Consider the following 16,474-nt stretch of genomic DNA (forward strand, 5'->3'; position numbering starts at 1 on the left):
AAACAAGAAAATTCGTTCGTTAAAGTGTTCATATTTGTTCCCTTTGAACGAACGAATACAAAGTCGCGTTCATATTCATTTACAATCGTATGACACATTTTTACGGTATTAATAATGGTCACATGTACTTCTAAATACAAAGGCCATACACATTCAATTGCATTATCCAAAATTCTAGGGAAATGAACCAAGATTAGAAATGAATAAATAAAGATTTGCAGAAATTCAGTACATAATTTATATAAACCCATTTCAAGCAGATGAAAATTATGCAATTACCTTAAAATTTATGGCACCTTGATGCGTATATTTCAAAACAGACTATGAGTATGCATGCATAAAGGAAGCCTATAATCTTTGGTTTATCAACTATAAATACAAAACCATTATTAAAAGGAAAATTGGATTTTATAAATCTCACATTTTTATGTTGGCTGATAATAATCCATTTTCTTAAAATTGTTACCACTGGTCCTACAAATCACACTATTTGTTTTTATTGGACCACCGCTAAAAAAAATTTAACTTTGTTAACTTTTTTCCGAATTTCAAACTGATGTTTTAGGCATTTTGATCGGAAGGAGGATACGAGACGATTGATGTAAACTTACCTCAAAATGTGCTCCAAACGACGAAACGGTGCTTCAATTTGGGTGTCTAAACTTCCAATAAACAAAAATCAAGCCGTTTGGAGCATCGATTCGAGATAAATTTTACATCAGCCGTATCCTTCTTTTGATGTAAACCCAAAAACATTAGTTTGAAATTCAGAAAAAATTTAACGGAGTTAACTTGTTTTCAACGGGGTCTAGTTAAAATAAATAGTGTGACAGGTGGGACCGGTGACAACAATCTTTTGAGGTAGGATTATTATCGGCAAACCTCAAAAAAGTGGGATTAATAAAATACAATTTTCCTTATTATAAATACTTTACATGTATCAACCATACATACAAATACTTCACAAGAATCAAGTGTTTTGATTGTGTGCATCTTTTTACCTACAGAAAGATGTGGAGATTGAAAATAGCAGAAGGTGGCAATAATCCATACCTGTTTAGCACAAACAACTTTGTTGGAAGACAAATATGGGAGTTCGATCCAAATTATGGAAGCTCAGAAGAACGTGCCGAGGTGGAACAAGCGTGTGATCATTTCTGGAAACATAAAGATGTAGTTAAGCCTTGCAGTGATGTTCTTTGGCGGATGCAGGTCCGGCTTCATTTCATACAAGTCACTATTTATTGGTAATGGTTATAAATATACCAAGTATGATATGTTATATGCTATATATTAATATGCAGTTTTTAAGAGAGAAACAATTTGAACAAACAATACCGCAAGTGAACATTGGCGAAGCTTGGGCTTAGTCACGGGGGTGACCGAAGTCACGGACTCAAAAATTTTCGGGTCGACAATTCGTTCGTGTCGGTGATTCGAGTCGGATCAAACAATATGGCATCTATATATCTTATTTTTCTTCATTTATTCAAACGATTATTATTACAATAAAAAAACAAAATAATTTATTAACCAACAAAGACCTAAAATATTAATTATAATGCGAGAGAATGGTGAGTAGGGATAAACAAATTCGGTATTGGTACCGGTACCGGTACCGAAATCGATACCGATTTGGTACCGAATGGTACCAAAGTTTTGAGTTTCGGTTTCGGTATTTCCCAAATTTTACTTTCAATACCGGTAACGAACCAAATATATTGGTATCGATACAGGTACCAAAAATTTGTAATTTTCGGGATAAGGATTTCGGTACCTGTACCGTTGCGTTACCTATCTCATCCCAAAGGGTGAGTACCTAGAAGAAGAATTGCAAAGACCAATATATATAAAAACCAATCTTTTATTATTCAACTACTATTTTGTAACTTTTTTTTATAAATACTGCGAGATTTTATAAAAAAATCAGAAGATGGGGTATTATATTTAAAAATAATAATCAGTGGTGACCGATAGCATTTTGGAAAAGTACATCGGGGGTGACCGCGCTTAATACCTATAAGAAAAATCACGAAATTTAATCTACTAACGGAGAAAACGGCAGTGGCTGGGGCCACCCCGGGTCCCCAAAGAGCTACGCCCCTGCAAGTGAATATAGAGGAAAGTGAAGAAATATCATACGAAAAGGCTACAACCACATTGAAGAGATCGGTTAACTTCTTTGCAGCCTTACAGTATTTTATGCAGCCTTTGGTAAGCTTTCATGGCTCATTAGACTATTAGAGGTCCAACTCACAAGATTGATTTCTTCAATCATTGCTGAGAGCTTAGGTGATTATTGCCACCAACGGTTCACCATTTTCATCCACCATATTTTCGCACGCTCACGCTTACGCTTCTTGAATTTGTTCGCACGATGACCATTCTCATTACAATTGTAACAAACACCTTGGAAGTGTGAAGATTGAGGTTTCTTTTTCACAACCTCCTTCTTCGGTCTAAGGTTCACCTTTCCCTTTCCCTTATCCATTTTACCCTTACCCTTATGCCCCCCCCCCCCTTAGAAGATTGTCCAAGTTCAACCATGTTGGCCTTAGCCTTTGGCTCCACACGAGCTGATTTTTTAGCCGTTTTATTGTCTTCCTCAATTCAAAGACGAACAATTAATTCATCAGTAGTCATCTCCTTTCGTTTGTGCTTAAGATAATTCTTAAACTCAACCCAACTAGGAGGCAACTTTTCAATTATGGCTGCAACTTGGAACGTTTCACTAAGTGTCATACCCTCGGCATGAATTTCATGAAGTATAACTTGTAGTTCTTGGACTTGGGTGATCACAGTCTTGGAGTCAACCATTTTAAAGTCCAAAAAACGGGCCACAACAAATTTCTTTATTCCTGCATCTTCGGTTTTATACTTCTTGTCTAAAGACTCCCATAGTTCTTTGGCAGTCTTTATCCCACAATAGACGTTATACAATGGATCCGCCAAACCATTGAGCACGTAATTGCGACATAAAAATTCAGAATGTATCCAAGCGTCCAAAGCACTCACACTTTGGGCATCATCTTGGGCAGTGGGTATGGGGGCTGTTTTCTCCAAGAACTGTGCTAAGTTCAAGGTTGTCAAGTAGAAAAACATTTTCTGCTGCCACCTCTTAAAGTGGACACCCGTGAACTTTTCGGGTTTTTCAGCATGGTTAGCCATTGTGGTCGCTCCCACATTGGCTGGGGTCAAACGGAAAGCAGGGGTAGCATTAGAAGTGTTTGGGGTTGGTCCTGTCATTCTTAAACACAGAAAACAGACCAAGTTAGTAACTTAGAAAAAAAATCAGAAAATTCTGAAATTTGCGAGATAAATTTATCCCGTGCGAGATAGCTTTATCTCGTGCGAGATAGCCAAAAACAGCCCAAAAAAGGAGCCTTTTCTGATTTCAGAATGCTTAAACCAAGAACGAATCTGTCTAAGTCCAACTTTGAAGATCCAATTCTTGATTCTGAGACCAAAACAGAAAAGAAAAAACTGTTTTTAAAACATATACTATTTTGAAACAAAACTGGTTTGGATCAAAATAGAATAGTTTCTGAAAATTTAAACAAAGTTTTCATGATAAGCTATCTCGTGCTAGATAGCCAAAAACAGCCCAAAAAGGAGCCTTTTCTGATTTCAGAATGCTAAACCAAGAACGAATCTGTCTAAGTCCAACTTTAAGATCCAATTCTTGATTCTGAGACCAAAACAGAAAAGAAAAAACTGTTTTTAAAACATATACTATTTTGAAACAAAACTAGTTTGGATCAAAATAGAATACTTTCTGAAAATTTAAACAAAGTTTTTACGATAACGGTTTTAAAAATATTGTTTTAAGATTGTAGGAACTGAATTCGTGAATTGAGTAAATAAACAGAAAATTAACAAACAGTTTTATTACTCATACAATACAATACAAGAATCTGAAATACAATACATAATCAAAGAAATAAACCAAATACGATACAAAAAAAAATATAAACGATTTGGCTGAGGATCGTGTTGAACACGGGGCCCTTAAAACAATATTTCGAGTCTCCCAAGAGAACTCGTTGTTTCCCAGGGTACAACAGCCGGAGCAGTAGTACTGCCGGAGTTAACCGTAAACCTGAAAAAGGTTCGAATAAAAGAAACCAGAAATGTAGAAGAAGAAGAAGTTGGAAAAACCTTGCAACAATGCTTGTGGTGTGTGTTGCAACTTAGTTTACCTCTCTATTTATAAAGGAAAAACAAGGCACAAGTTCTCCATCCCACCGATGTGGGATACACCACTATAGTATTTTCTTTCAAATACACATAATCACACATCGATATCTCATTCATCAATGTCTATTAGTGTGCATTTGTTGTGTCATAACAACCTACTAATACACACGTAACAAATTTTCCAACAAAACATAATTTGCTTAAATTTAAATATTTATTTTGTTACAAATTGCAGGTGATGTGCGTGTATATCACGGGACACCTTAATAGTGTTTTCCCAAAAGAATATCAAAAGGAAATTCTACGGTATATGTATTGTCATCAGGTACATAGTATTATTATTAAAATACGTTTTTAAAGATTTAAACTGGCGTTTGTGAAGCCGTTAACAAACGGTTGTGTGAAATGAACAGAATGAAGATGGAGGGTGGGGATTTCACATAGAGGGTCATAGCACAATGTTCTGCACCGCGCTCAGTTACATTTGTATGCGTTTATTAGGAGAAGGTGCCGTGCCGAGAATAGTGCATGCGCCAAAGCCCGAAAATGGATTCTTGATCATGGAAGTGTTACATGCATTCCATCATGGGGCAAAACATGGCTTTCTGTAAGACATTTTTGTAATCTTATTCGTTAACTATTTATAAAATTAAAACAATTAGCATCGACAGGTATTTAGGGGTGTAATCTTAAACGAGTAGAGTTGTTCGTGAGCTACTCGAGACTGGTTAGTCAAAAGCTCAAATTTGAGCCAAGCATGAATGAGCTCGAGCCCCATTTCAAGGCGTCACACCTGTACTGGAGCTCATTTAGTAGAACGCACTAGCTTAGCCAATGAACCTAAAATTTATAAATTTTTTATTTAATATATCAGATATGTATTTATGTAATAATTATTATTATCTATAAAACTATGATAAAAATAACTAAAGCATATATATTATGGTATTTAAAAAATTATAGTTATATAAAAATAACTATATATGAATATAAATTAAAATACATAATAAATGAGCTGAGCTCAAGTTCACTGGCCTAGAATCAAACAAAAGAAAAATCGCAGATTTGATCAAAACTTGATTGACCCTTTTTATTAACTTGAACAACCCGAAGAATTGACTATTGCCCCAACTATAAAACATCTACCCATTGATTCTCTTAGTTGAACTCTAATCCTAAACTATAGAGGTGCACAAAAAACCCGTACTCGGAATCAGACCCGAAAAAAATACCCGGAACCGGTTTTTTTATACCCGGGTATTCTATACCCGAAACCGGAACCGACCCTACCAGTAGGGTATGAATAGGGTATGCTTTTTGAGCTCAATACCCGTACCCGGAACCGTACCCGATTTATACCCGTAAATACCCGGAACCGGTCATACCCTATACCCATACCCGGTTATACCCGATATTTGATACCAATTTTCTAAAACCCGAAATAATACATGAGTTTTTATAGTATGTTTTTATGTTTACTTCATAGCTTTTATGTTTAAGTTTTTTTTAAATGTATATTATTAAGTAAATATTTTGTGCTTGAGTGGATTTATGGTTTTTGTAATATATTTAATTATTTTTATAAATTACAAAGCAATTTTAAATTTTAAACAAATTTAAAATGAACAAAAAAATTACAAATTCAAAATTGCGTATTAATACCTGGTCGTACCCGGACACATACCCCGTTCCAATACCCGGTAATACCCTAACCCGATCATACCACCCGGGTGCATAGGGTTGAGTTTTTCTCCTCAATACCCTACCCGAACCCTACCCGATTTCTCTCAATACCCGATTTTTTAATACCTGATCATACCTAAAACCGGTTCCATATCCGAACTCGGGTATTAGAAAAAAACCGATTTATGCACCTCTACTAAACTAAACAGCCCATAATTATCTTGACCCATTTAAATAAAGATAAACCAAATAAATAAATTCTAACTATATAACCCTAAGTGAATAATTAAATAAACTATTTAAAAGACAAAAATGCCCCTAAACTCTTCAACTAATAGTTAGTTCCACAGCCCCTTGCACACCAAGTCTTGAATATTCTTTTCACATGTGAACTAAACATTAAGTGTGGAAAAACTTTTCGCGAGTCAGGCTCAAGCTCTAGACATAGGGCTCGAAACAAGCCCAACTTAGGCGAGCTCGAGATCGGCTCGGCTAGTTTGCACCCCTATACGGGATTAACAAACCACCAACTCGTTTGGGCCAAACCCATTTTACCACCAGTAAGGCATTTGTACTTCACTTATTTGCTACTTTTTATAAACCAAACATGGTTCTTTTTCTAGATACTTGGTTTATGTGAATGGGCTGGAAGCAACCCAATGCCCCCTGAGTTTTGGATCCTTCCTTCTTTCTTACCAATGCATCCAGGTTACTTCTATAGTACCAAATGTGTATTAATATAACATATAGTATTATTATCTATTATCTATATAGACTAATAGTGAAATGTCGGTGCCAAAAGTTTTTTTTTAGAATATTATATTAGTTTGGTTATGATATTTATTCAAATAATTTTGTTTGTTAACAAACTAGGGTTGGTGGCCTGATGGCTTTTGCTTTCCATTGTTGGTCTTTGGCTAAGAGTACGCTGCAGGTTCGAGACCTATAGTACGTAGCAACTAGCAACTTTTTTTCCTCATTTACTTTTGTCATTTGATTTATTGTGTATTTGTTTGTTTATGTATTTATTTATTATTCTATTTGTTTTAAATATTTTAATTTAGAAAAACTTATTATTTGGATTTATTTCCGAAACCATAATAAATAAATCCGATATCGGCCGAATTCACATTGACTCACCATCTCAATGCCCAGATTTTAACGATCAAGTAAACATCATTTTAAATATGTTAATTGTATCATAAGCTACATCGTAACCAAGTTCGTGTCATTTGATCATAAGTTGTACGTGTGCCGATACAATTTTAACGATTTTTTTTTCTAGATTTACTGTCGGTGTGGTAACAAACTTAACTGATACAATTTTGAACGATTTTAAATGATTTGTTTTAAATATTTTAACTTGGAAGAACTTATTATTTGGATTTATTTCCAAAACCATAATAAATAAATCTGATATCGGCCGAATTCACATCGACTCACCATCTCAGTGCCCGTTTTTAACGATCAAGTAAACATCATTTTAAATCATCTCAGTGCCCGTTTTTAACGATCAAGTAAACATCATTTTAAATATGTTAATTGTATCATAAGCTACATCATAACCAAGTTCATGTCATTTGATCGTAAGTTTTACGTGTGCCGATACAATTTTGAAAGATTTTTTTTTTCTGATTTATTTTCGGTGTCGTAACAAACTTAACTGATACCAACCGAATTCGAGTTTTTGCGCCGCCGCAACGCAGCGCGTTGTTTACCTAGTTATTATTATTATGCACTGTTTTTTTTTAATTTAAATCTTCATTTAAATGCAGCAAAAATGTGGTGCTATTGTCGGATGGTATACATGCCAATGTCTTACCTATATGGTAAACGATTTGTCGGTCCCATTACTCCATTGATTTTGGAACTTAGAGAAGAACTTTATGCACAGCCCTATGATGAAATCAACTGGAGAAGCATGAAGACAATAAGATTCAAGTCTAAACCTTTATTGTAGTGATTGATAAGTTGTTGTTGTGATTACTTGATTACAAATAACCCCTATTTATAACCATACAATTACTTGTTAGACAAGATATGAGAAAAACTAACTCAATAACCCCCTAGGTTTGTAAGTACGACAACTAGGTCCCCGCACTTACGCAAGATTACACTAACAATCACCCCCTAATCTTGTGACACCGATGAAGCTTCGCATCTCGTTAAACTTCAACCGTGGCAACGCTTTTGTAAGGATGTCTGCTCTTTGTAAATCTCCACTGACATGCTCCACCTTGATTTGTTCTCTCTCGATGCACTCCCGAATGAAATGGTACCGTGTGTTGATGTGTTTGCTTCTCCCGTGAAAAACCGGGTTCTTCATCAAGGCAATAGCTGATGGTTATTTTCCCATATTTCTCGCCACTGTTGCGAACACCTCTTCGAAATCGATCCAATATTTCTGAACATACCCCTTAGCTACGAGTCGGGCCTTGTCCTTGGTTATTTTCCCGGCTTCATCTCTTTTGATTTTATAGACCCACTTTAAACCTATCGGTTTTACTTTGGGTGGTGCTTCGACTAACCGCCATGTCTTGTTTCTTTCAATCGACTCGATCTCCACTTCCATTGCTTTTCTCCAATGTTTTTCATTATTCGCTTCTCGAAAATTAACCGGCTCATCATCGAATAATAATAGGAGATTTACCTCGTCGGTTGTCGGGTCTTGCTCGGCGGTTGTCGGTATACCTTCAACCAGAAAGTCGCTAAATTTCTTGGGTAAAACGGTCTTTCGAGTTGTTCGACGCGGTTGGATAACTTGTAAGGGTTCTTCGTTTAGGCCAGTGTTCGGCCTAGTCGGGCTTACAGGTGGGCTGCCACCTTCTGAATTTGACGACTCACTTCCGTTTCTGATACGAACCAACTCACCGGTATCATGTCGGTCTATGAACCCGGTGTCAAACCAGGATGTCACTTGCTCCGGTTCGGGTTCAATGTCGCACCTGACAATAAACTCGGTCCATTCCGGACCCTTTTCGCCCTCTTGTTTTTCAAGATCAACCCACGCGTACCTTTTACACTCGTCAAACTTGACATCCCGTGTAACGTGTACTCACCTTTTGATCGGATCAAACATACGGTAGGCTTTTGTTCCAGGTTGAGTACCTAAGTGAATCATCACAACACTTCGGTCGTCCAATTTCTTTTGACCGGTACCAAGGACTTTTACATACCCCGTGCATCCGAACACTTTAACGTGTGAAATGTTCGGTTTTCTTCCTTTAAAACGCTCGTACGGAGTCGAATACTCCAACGATTTCGTTGGTGACCATTTAGTAAATAAACCGAGTGATGAACCGCTTCTCTCCATAGATCTTGTGGTAGTGACATCGCCTTTAACAAACTTCGAGTCGTACCAAGTATGGTTTGGTGTCTTCTTTCAACCACTCCGTTTTGATGTGGGGTGTACGGGGCCGTAAACTGATGTGCCACACCTATACTTGAAAAGTAATCTTCCAACACATGGGATGTAAACTCACCCCCATTGTCGGTTAGTATGGTTTTGAGTTTCTTGCCCGTTTCGTTTTCCACCCTTTGTCACACCTCAACCTACGGCGGAAATGCCGGGGTGCGAACTGATTGTCACAGCTCACAAGGTTACTATCATGCAACATTATAAGTTTCAATATCTAATTAATTTATTTATTATCAAACAACATTCATATACAACAAAAATAAAGAAAATTACAAATACAAAACCAACTATACTTGTATATGTTTTATCCTAAAGTCATCTCTATGTGAGCTTCAGTTCGATAAGCAATCCAAATCTATAACCTGCAAATGCGTACAAAATATATGTTTGTCAACAACACATGTTGAGTGAGTAGATCACCAGTTCTGACACAAACAAAAATGGTAATAATATATAATGATATAAGTGAATAAAAATAGACAAAACTGTTATCTGTGAGTATAAACAATTAAACCATAGCACATATATAAACAATCAACCATAAATAAAAGGTTAAACCATTGCCATGCGAATGGGCATTGGTTACCAAAAATGAGGTGTCGGTGAAACCATTGCCAATGCGATCGAGCTCCGGCCACTACGACGGTCGTATGATCATACTATAATGAGATTATGTTGGACCTCTCCGAATGCGATTCAAGTAAGCAAGTAAGCAAATAGCAAGTAACATGCAATCATTCAATTGATACACAACACAAAGATCACAGTTTGCGTTTGAGAAATAATAAGATAAATAATATGATAAATGGTACGCAAGTGTCCCCAAAACATTTGAAAACAAGTAAAATAGAGAAGTGATTACTTACTTGATCGGATTAACGAAATAAGTGATGATGAGAGATAGATGAACCCTTCGGGATGTACCGTCAAGGATTCCTAATTAAATAATAGTAATATGAATTAATTATAAAAGGAATACACGATTTAATAAATTAAGACTTCGATGTGATTTGAGTTATGTTTTGGATTGAGATGTTATTGATCGATCGATCGATTGAACTCTAAGGTTACTGTTATGGTGAAACCATTATTATTAGTTTAAATAAATGAGTTGAATAACTATAAGATTATAACGCAATTATAAATGTGTACATATATAAATATAACTTGTAATATATTTATTAATTTAAGACAAACTTTAAATCATACAATATGTATATATATCTTGGACTATTAACGAAGATCAAATTTTATATTATAATTATAATTAATACGTTTAAAATACAATTGTTACAATTTTTAAAGGATGATATTTATATATATATATATATATATATATATATATATATAATCCTTTTATTTATAAAATTGATATAAGCAAAATTATAAAGAGGTTCAATGACAAGGAACTCCAATAATGGTGTCGGGCTTTTTAACTAAAATTACGATCATTTAAAAATATACTTATAATGTATACATATATATAAATATATTTACGAAAATCTATACGCGAGATTGATTTACGAGAAACATTGATTTTAAAGGTGTCGGTTTTATAAAATAAAGTTTACTTGATGTTTAACATAAATTAAAACCATTATAGATCATTAATATAACAAAACTAAAAAAAATAAAGAAGCAAAGGAGGCTGGCCAGGCTCGAACCTGAGCAGCTGGCCGGCTCACCAAACACGCAGACCCATCTAACTAACTAAGCTGTGTGATCAATTGAACATAAACTGAAAATAAAACCTTAAATAAATTACTGACTAAAACCCCCAAATATTTATAAACCCTAGATCTTAAATCTGCAAACCCGTTTAAAGATTGTCTAATTAGCGTTAGGGTTAACAAAATAATCATCAAAACGAATCATAAGCATACATAGATTACCAATTTACTTTGCGAATTGATGAAGAACAGCGCCCAAACGATAACTGCCCAAGACGGACACTAACTGACATCGACAGACGATTATAAGAAAATTAAGTTTAGGGATATAGTTAGCGATTACCTGATGAAGGTGTACCAAGGTTTAATTGGAATATTACGATGTGTATATTGTGATTCAAGGACACGGTATGACGGTTTGTAAATAATTCAATATCTGTATCAATTTGATCTTGTTTACTAAATTAGTAGTGTCGGTGATGCGCGTTTAGGTAATATAAACGATTTCTATTGACAATTCCATGATTAGAACGAAGATTAAGGTGCAAGATACGTAAACGAGTCATCAGGTACGGGCAAACGGGTCAAATACGGGTTTGGATAAAGGTTTGTGCTTTGGATTATAATAATAATAATAATATTTACTCGAATGACGTGATATTTCTTGGTAAAATTTTACCGAATATAAAAGTGGGTCGGGTAACGGATATAAACTATTAGTTTGAAAACCCGAGTTGTTACACCCTTTTCACGAAATCAATGAGTAAGCCCGCAACTTGGTCTTTCGTCTTTATCGTGAAAACCCACATATAGCGGGTGTAGTTGTCAACAACAAGCCTTTTCCAAGGTCTTTCTAACCGGTGGTGCGAGGGGCCGGGGTGTTACACCCTTGTTCTTTTGACTTGATTCGGTTCCCATCTTGTCTTTTCCATGACGCCTTTCTTGATTGCTTTTATCTTTCCATTCTTCATATGTATATAGGAGTTGTTCTTGCTTACCGGACACGGGTTTGTCTTCATCTCCAGATCGTTCCTCAAACGCTTTTAGACGTCCAACGGCTTCATGGAACGTCATGGTCTTTATATCAGCAAACTGTTCAATAGTAGCAGCAATCGCTATATACCTCTTTCTCGGAACGGACTTCAAAAGCTTTCTCACAAGGGTCTTTTCTTCAAACGGTTCTCCAAGATTACTTGCTTTGGAAGCTATTTGGCTTATCTTGGTCAAGAAGTCATCAATCGTGTCCGTTTCTTTCATCTTGAGTACATCGAACTCATGTTGAAGAGACTCAATACGTGCTTCTCAAACCCTATCAACCCCAACGAAACGAGTCTTAAGTGCATCCCATATCTCTTTAGCGGTGGAAAGGTGAGCCACTTGCATCACCAAAGCCTCCGGCATGCCTTGATAAAGATACACAATCGCCAACTCGTCTATCTTCGAGTCAACCACCGTTCCCGTTCTTGGTTCGATAGCTTCCAACAACCCTTGAACCTTGAAGATGGCCTTGATTTTTACCGTCCAAATCGTGTAATTAGTGGACGTAAGAATCGGAAACTGAATCGATAGAGAACTTGGTTCTTTAGAAAACCCGACTTGATTACTTGGCCCTCCGACTTGATTATTTGATTGATCATCCATCTTTTCTTATTCGTTGGTGCTTCAAACCAAACCTTGATTCAACTTCTTGAACAAAATTTTTGATCTCTCTTGCTATGAAAGAAAACGTTAATTATCTCAAAATAATAATATCTTTGAATACCTTTTCTTTTCTGTCCCTTTCGTAGCCTATGCCCACATAACAACAAAGATGCTTTGACTTTTGTGACTCCTCACAAACCCAAACAAATTCACAAATTTGAAGTTGCTACTGTTAACGATAAACCAACCGACTCGTAACAATAATAATATTGAACTCGTAAGATGCTTTAATCTTCCGTCAGATTCTTGCTCGTCAAACTTCTTTTAAGTCCGTCACGAGAATCTTGCAATCTTGATCGATTGCCTTTACTCGCCGGACTTGACTTTGCCGTCGAAACCTTACAAACAGGTCGAAGGAAAATTTTAGATGGGCCACCGGAATTCAACGAACACCAAATCTTTCTTTTGCGGGTGCCGCTCTTGATCTCCGATCTGTCTTCAGAACCCGTCGCGGAGGTCTTGCCTTCCTCGTCGGACTCGGTCTTCGATCAGAGATGCCTTGCGCCGCCGGTGGTGTTGTTAGGTATTTAGGCTCTGATGGAAGACAATAAGATTCAAGTCTAAAAGAACAGGAAGAAAACTAACTCAATAACCCCTAGGTTGGTTTGTAAGTACGACAACTAGGTCCCCGCACTTACGCAATATTACACTAACAAAGCATACGGCATTTGTGCGCAAAGGTGACATTTTTACTATTAATAACAGCTTTAATTTCTAAGACTAATATGACTGTATGATTTCAGGAAGAATTGTACTATCCCCATCCTTTACTACAAGATTTAATGTGGGACAGTCTATATATTTTAACCGAGCCTTTGTTGAATCGTTGACCATTTAACAAATTGCGCGACAAAGCACTCGAAACAACAATGAGGCATATCCATTATGAAGATGAAAACAGCAGATATATCACAATTGGTTGTGTAGAAAAGGTAGATGATTTAGTTAAAATATAATTAAATTATTATGAACTTACTCATGGTGTTGGCGTTCGAAGTACAGTCATTGTGTATGCTTGCATGCTGGGTCGAGGATCCGAATGGTGTTTGTTTCAAAAGGCACCTTGCTCGAATCCCTGATTATCTCTGGGTTGCTGAAGATGGAATGAAAATGCAGGTTGTAGAGCATTCAAAAATACTATATATAAAAATAAAAAAACATTATTTTTATAGAAAGACAAATGTATTTTGATTGTTAATTAATCTACAGAGTTTTGGCAGTCAAGAGTGGGATGCCGGTTTCGCAATTCAAGCTCTATTGGCTAGTGGATTTACCGAAGAACTTAGCTCTACTTTGAAGAAAGGACATGAATTCATTAAGGCTTCACAGGTCCTTAACACTTAAAGGGCGAATTGGTGCACTAGGCTCACGCGTTTGCTCAGGTCCTGTGAGGGGCCGGATCGCTATACGATCTGTCATACGCAGCCTTACCCTAAACGTTTTTTGTGCAAGAGGCTGTTTCCACGGCTTGAACCCATGACCTCCGGTCAAAGGATGAATTGATATAGTCATATAACTCATCAAATTGTAAACGCATACAAAATTAATATTGAAGAACTCTCAATAGAGGAAACATAACTCAAAAACCCCGATTACACATAACTCGTATATCTGTTGACGAAACCTAACTCGGTTGCATATTTTGTGTTCTATAATGTCTAACTATGACTTGGTTTATATAGACTAACCTGACTTAACCAAGACATTACCAATTATAATTACAAAATAATTAGTAAACATATTGTAATAGGAAACATAACCAACTATATGACCGACTTGTCATCATTGGTCCCTCAAGTTCACCGACTTGTGACTTGGAGTCTGAAATTACATCCAACATCCATTTGCTTAAGGCCCGCCTTCAATTCATAACTTAAGATATTTGGATTATATTAACACTAAATATCTATTAAATACTCTTGTGTAGGTTAAAGATAATCCTTCAGGAGACTTTAAAAGCATGCACAGACATATATCTAAAGGATCATGGACCTTTTCAGATCAAGATCATGGATGGCAAGTTTCAGACTGTACTGCTGAAGCATTAAAGGTATCTTTATACTACTACTATAAAATATTTAAAATATCCTTACAATTTACTTAATGTATATCTGTATTCTGTTTTTCTATCCCCAGTGTTGCCTCCAATTTTCAACCATGCCACCAGAAATCGCTGGCGAGCAAATGAAACCCGAGCAACTGTATGATGCGGTCAACATAATACTTTCCTTACAGGTCAATCAGTGTACACTGAAAATTTAAAATGTTTCAAATTTGTAATATAATCCTTAATAAGTTTTATTCAACTGCGATGATAATGTAGAGCAAAAATGGTGGATTAGTTGCGTGGGAACCAGCAGGAGCATCAGACTGGCTGGAGGTATATATCAAACTAAAAAAGAAAATATTATTAATTAAGATGCACAAATTTGATGTATATACTAATGTTTTGTTTTCATTATAGATTCTCAATCCAACAGAATTCTTTGCTGCCATTGTCATTGAGCATGAGTAATTAAGACTTCAATATAACTTACCATTAATAAATAGGACATAATATTATATACCGGTTAAATTTCTCACATAAAATTGTTTTTTAGGTATGTTGAGTGCACAGCATCAGCAATCCAAGCTCTTGTTTTGTTTAAGAAGTTACACCCCACGCATAGACGAAAAGAGATAGAAAATTTTCTTATAGGTGCAAGCGGATACCTTGAGAAAATACAAATGCAAGATGGTTCATGGTTTGTTTCTGTTTCTTACACTTATTGCCTACAAATTAGTACTGTCATACACGATTTCAAAGTTTATATTGTTTCAAAAATATTCTAGCCTCTTTGATCAGGTACGGTAATTGGGGCATGTGTTTCACATATGGCACCTGGTTTGCACTTGGAGGACTCGCAGCAGCTGGCAAAGCATATGCAAATTGTCCAGCAGTTGAAAAAGGTGTCAAATTTCTGTTAAATATACAGATGGAAGATGGCGGGCGGGGTGAAAGTTACAAATCCTGCCCTGAAAAGGTAACAAAACATAAAAACTGTTTAAAGAAACAACAATAAATAGATAAATAAATATATAACATCATGTTAACCAAATATATTAATGGTTACTCAAAAGAACAGAAGTATATACCACTGGAAAACAGATCCAATCTAGTGCACACCGCATGGGCAATGTTGGGACTGATTCATTCTAGACAGGTTAGTTTTAACTTTTATAGTTTAAGCTAATTTATAAATTGTTATATTTTAGTTATAAATTATAATTTTGAATTTAACTGCATGAGCAACCGGTGTTCAAGCCGTGAAAACAGCCTCTTGCTCCAAAAAGTGTAGGGTAAGGCTGTGCACATCAGATCCTAGACCATGCGCAAACACGAGAGCCTAGTGCACCGGGTATGCCCTTATAATGTTTTAATTAATCTGTTGAAATGAACAGATGAAGCGAGATGCAACACCTCTACACAACGCAGCCAAGTTGTTGATCAACTCTCAGTTGGAAAATGGTGATTTTCCACAACAGGTAATTATTTAAGCAAATTTAAATGAATAAAAAACATATACTAAATTACTAGTGAATTATATGATGATAAAATACTTAATGCAGGAAATAACGGGAGTATTCATGAAGAACTGCATGCTACACTATGCACTATACAGGAATATATACCCGATGTGGGCCCTAGCGGAGTATCGCAAGCATGTGCTGCAAGGGATCTAAAAGCATCATGCCAATGATTCGTAACACGAAATAAATAATTAGTAGTTTCAAGTGATGATCATATGCTGTGGTTATGTGTGTT

At 36.0% G+C, this 16,474-nt stretch overlaps 1 pseudogene across 1 annotated transcript; it reads left to right on the plus strand.

The window, feature by feature from the left end:
• Positions 1-997: 997 nt before the first annotated feature.
• LOC143575053 (beta-amyrin synthase 2-like) lies at positions 998-16,474 on the plus strand (annotated as a pseudogene). The gene is made up of 20 exons (XR_013142705.1): positions 998-1,212; positions 1,305-1,353; positions 2,120-2,214; positions 4,433-4,522; positions 4,611-4,804; positions 6,504-6,588; positions 7,656-7,821; positions 13,328-13,349; positions 13,413-13,601; positions 13,672-13,785; positions 13,879-13,998; positions 14,597-14,719; positions 14,806-14,904; positions 14,993-15,049; positions 15,134-15,180; positions 15,270-15,413; positions 15,515-15,692; positions 15,795-15,872; positions 16,111-16,194; positions 16,279-16,474. The product of XR_013142705.1 is annotated as a beta-amyrin synthase 2-like (transcript).

Source organism: Bidens hawaiensis, unplaced genomic scaffold (assembly GCF_021521415.1).
Source record: "Bidens hawaiensis isolate Kalapana, Puna unplaced genomic scaffold, B.hawaiensis_p1.1 tig00027291_1, whole genome shotgun sequence".
In the NCBI taxonomy this organism is placed as follows: Eukaryota; Viridiplantae; Streptophyta; class Magnoliopsida; order Asterales; family Asteraceae; genus Bidens; species Bidens hawaiensis.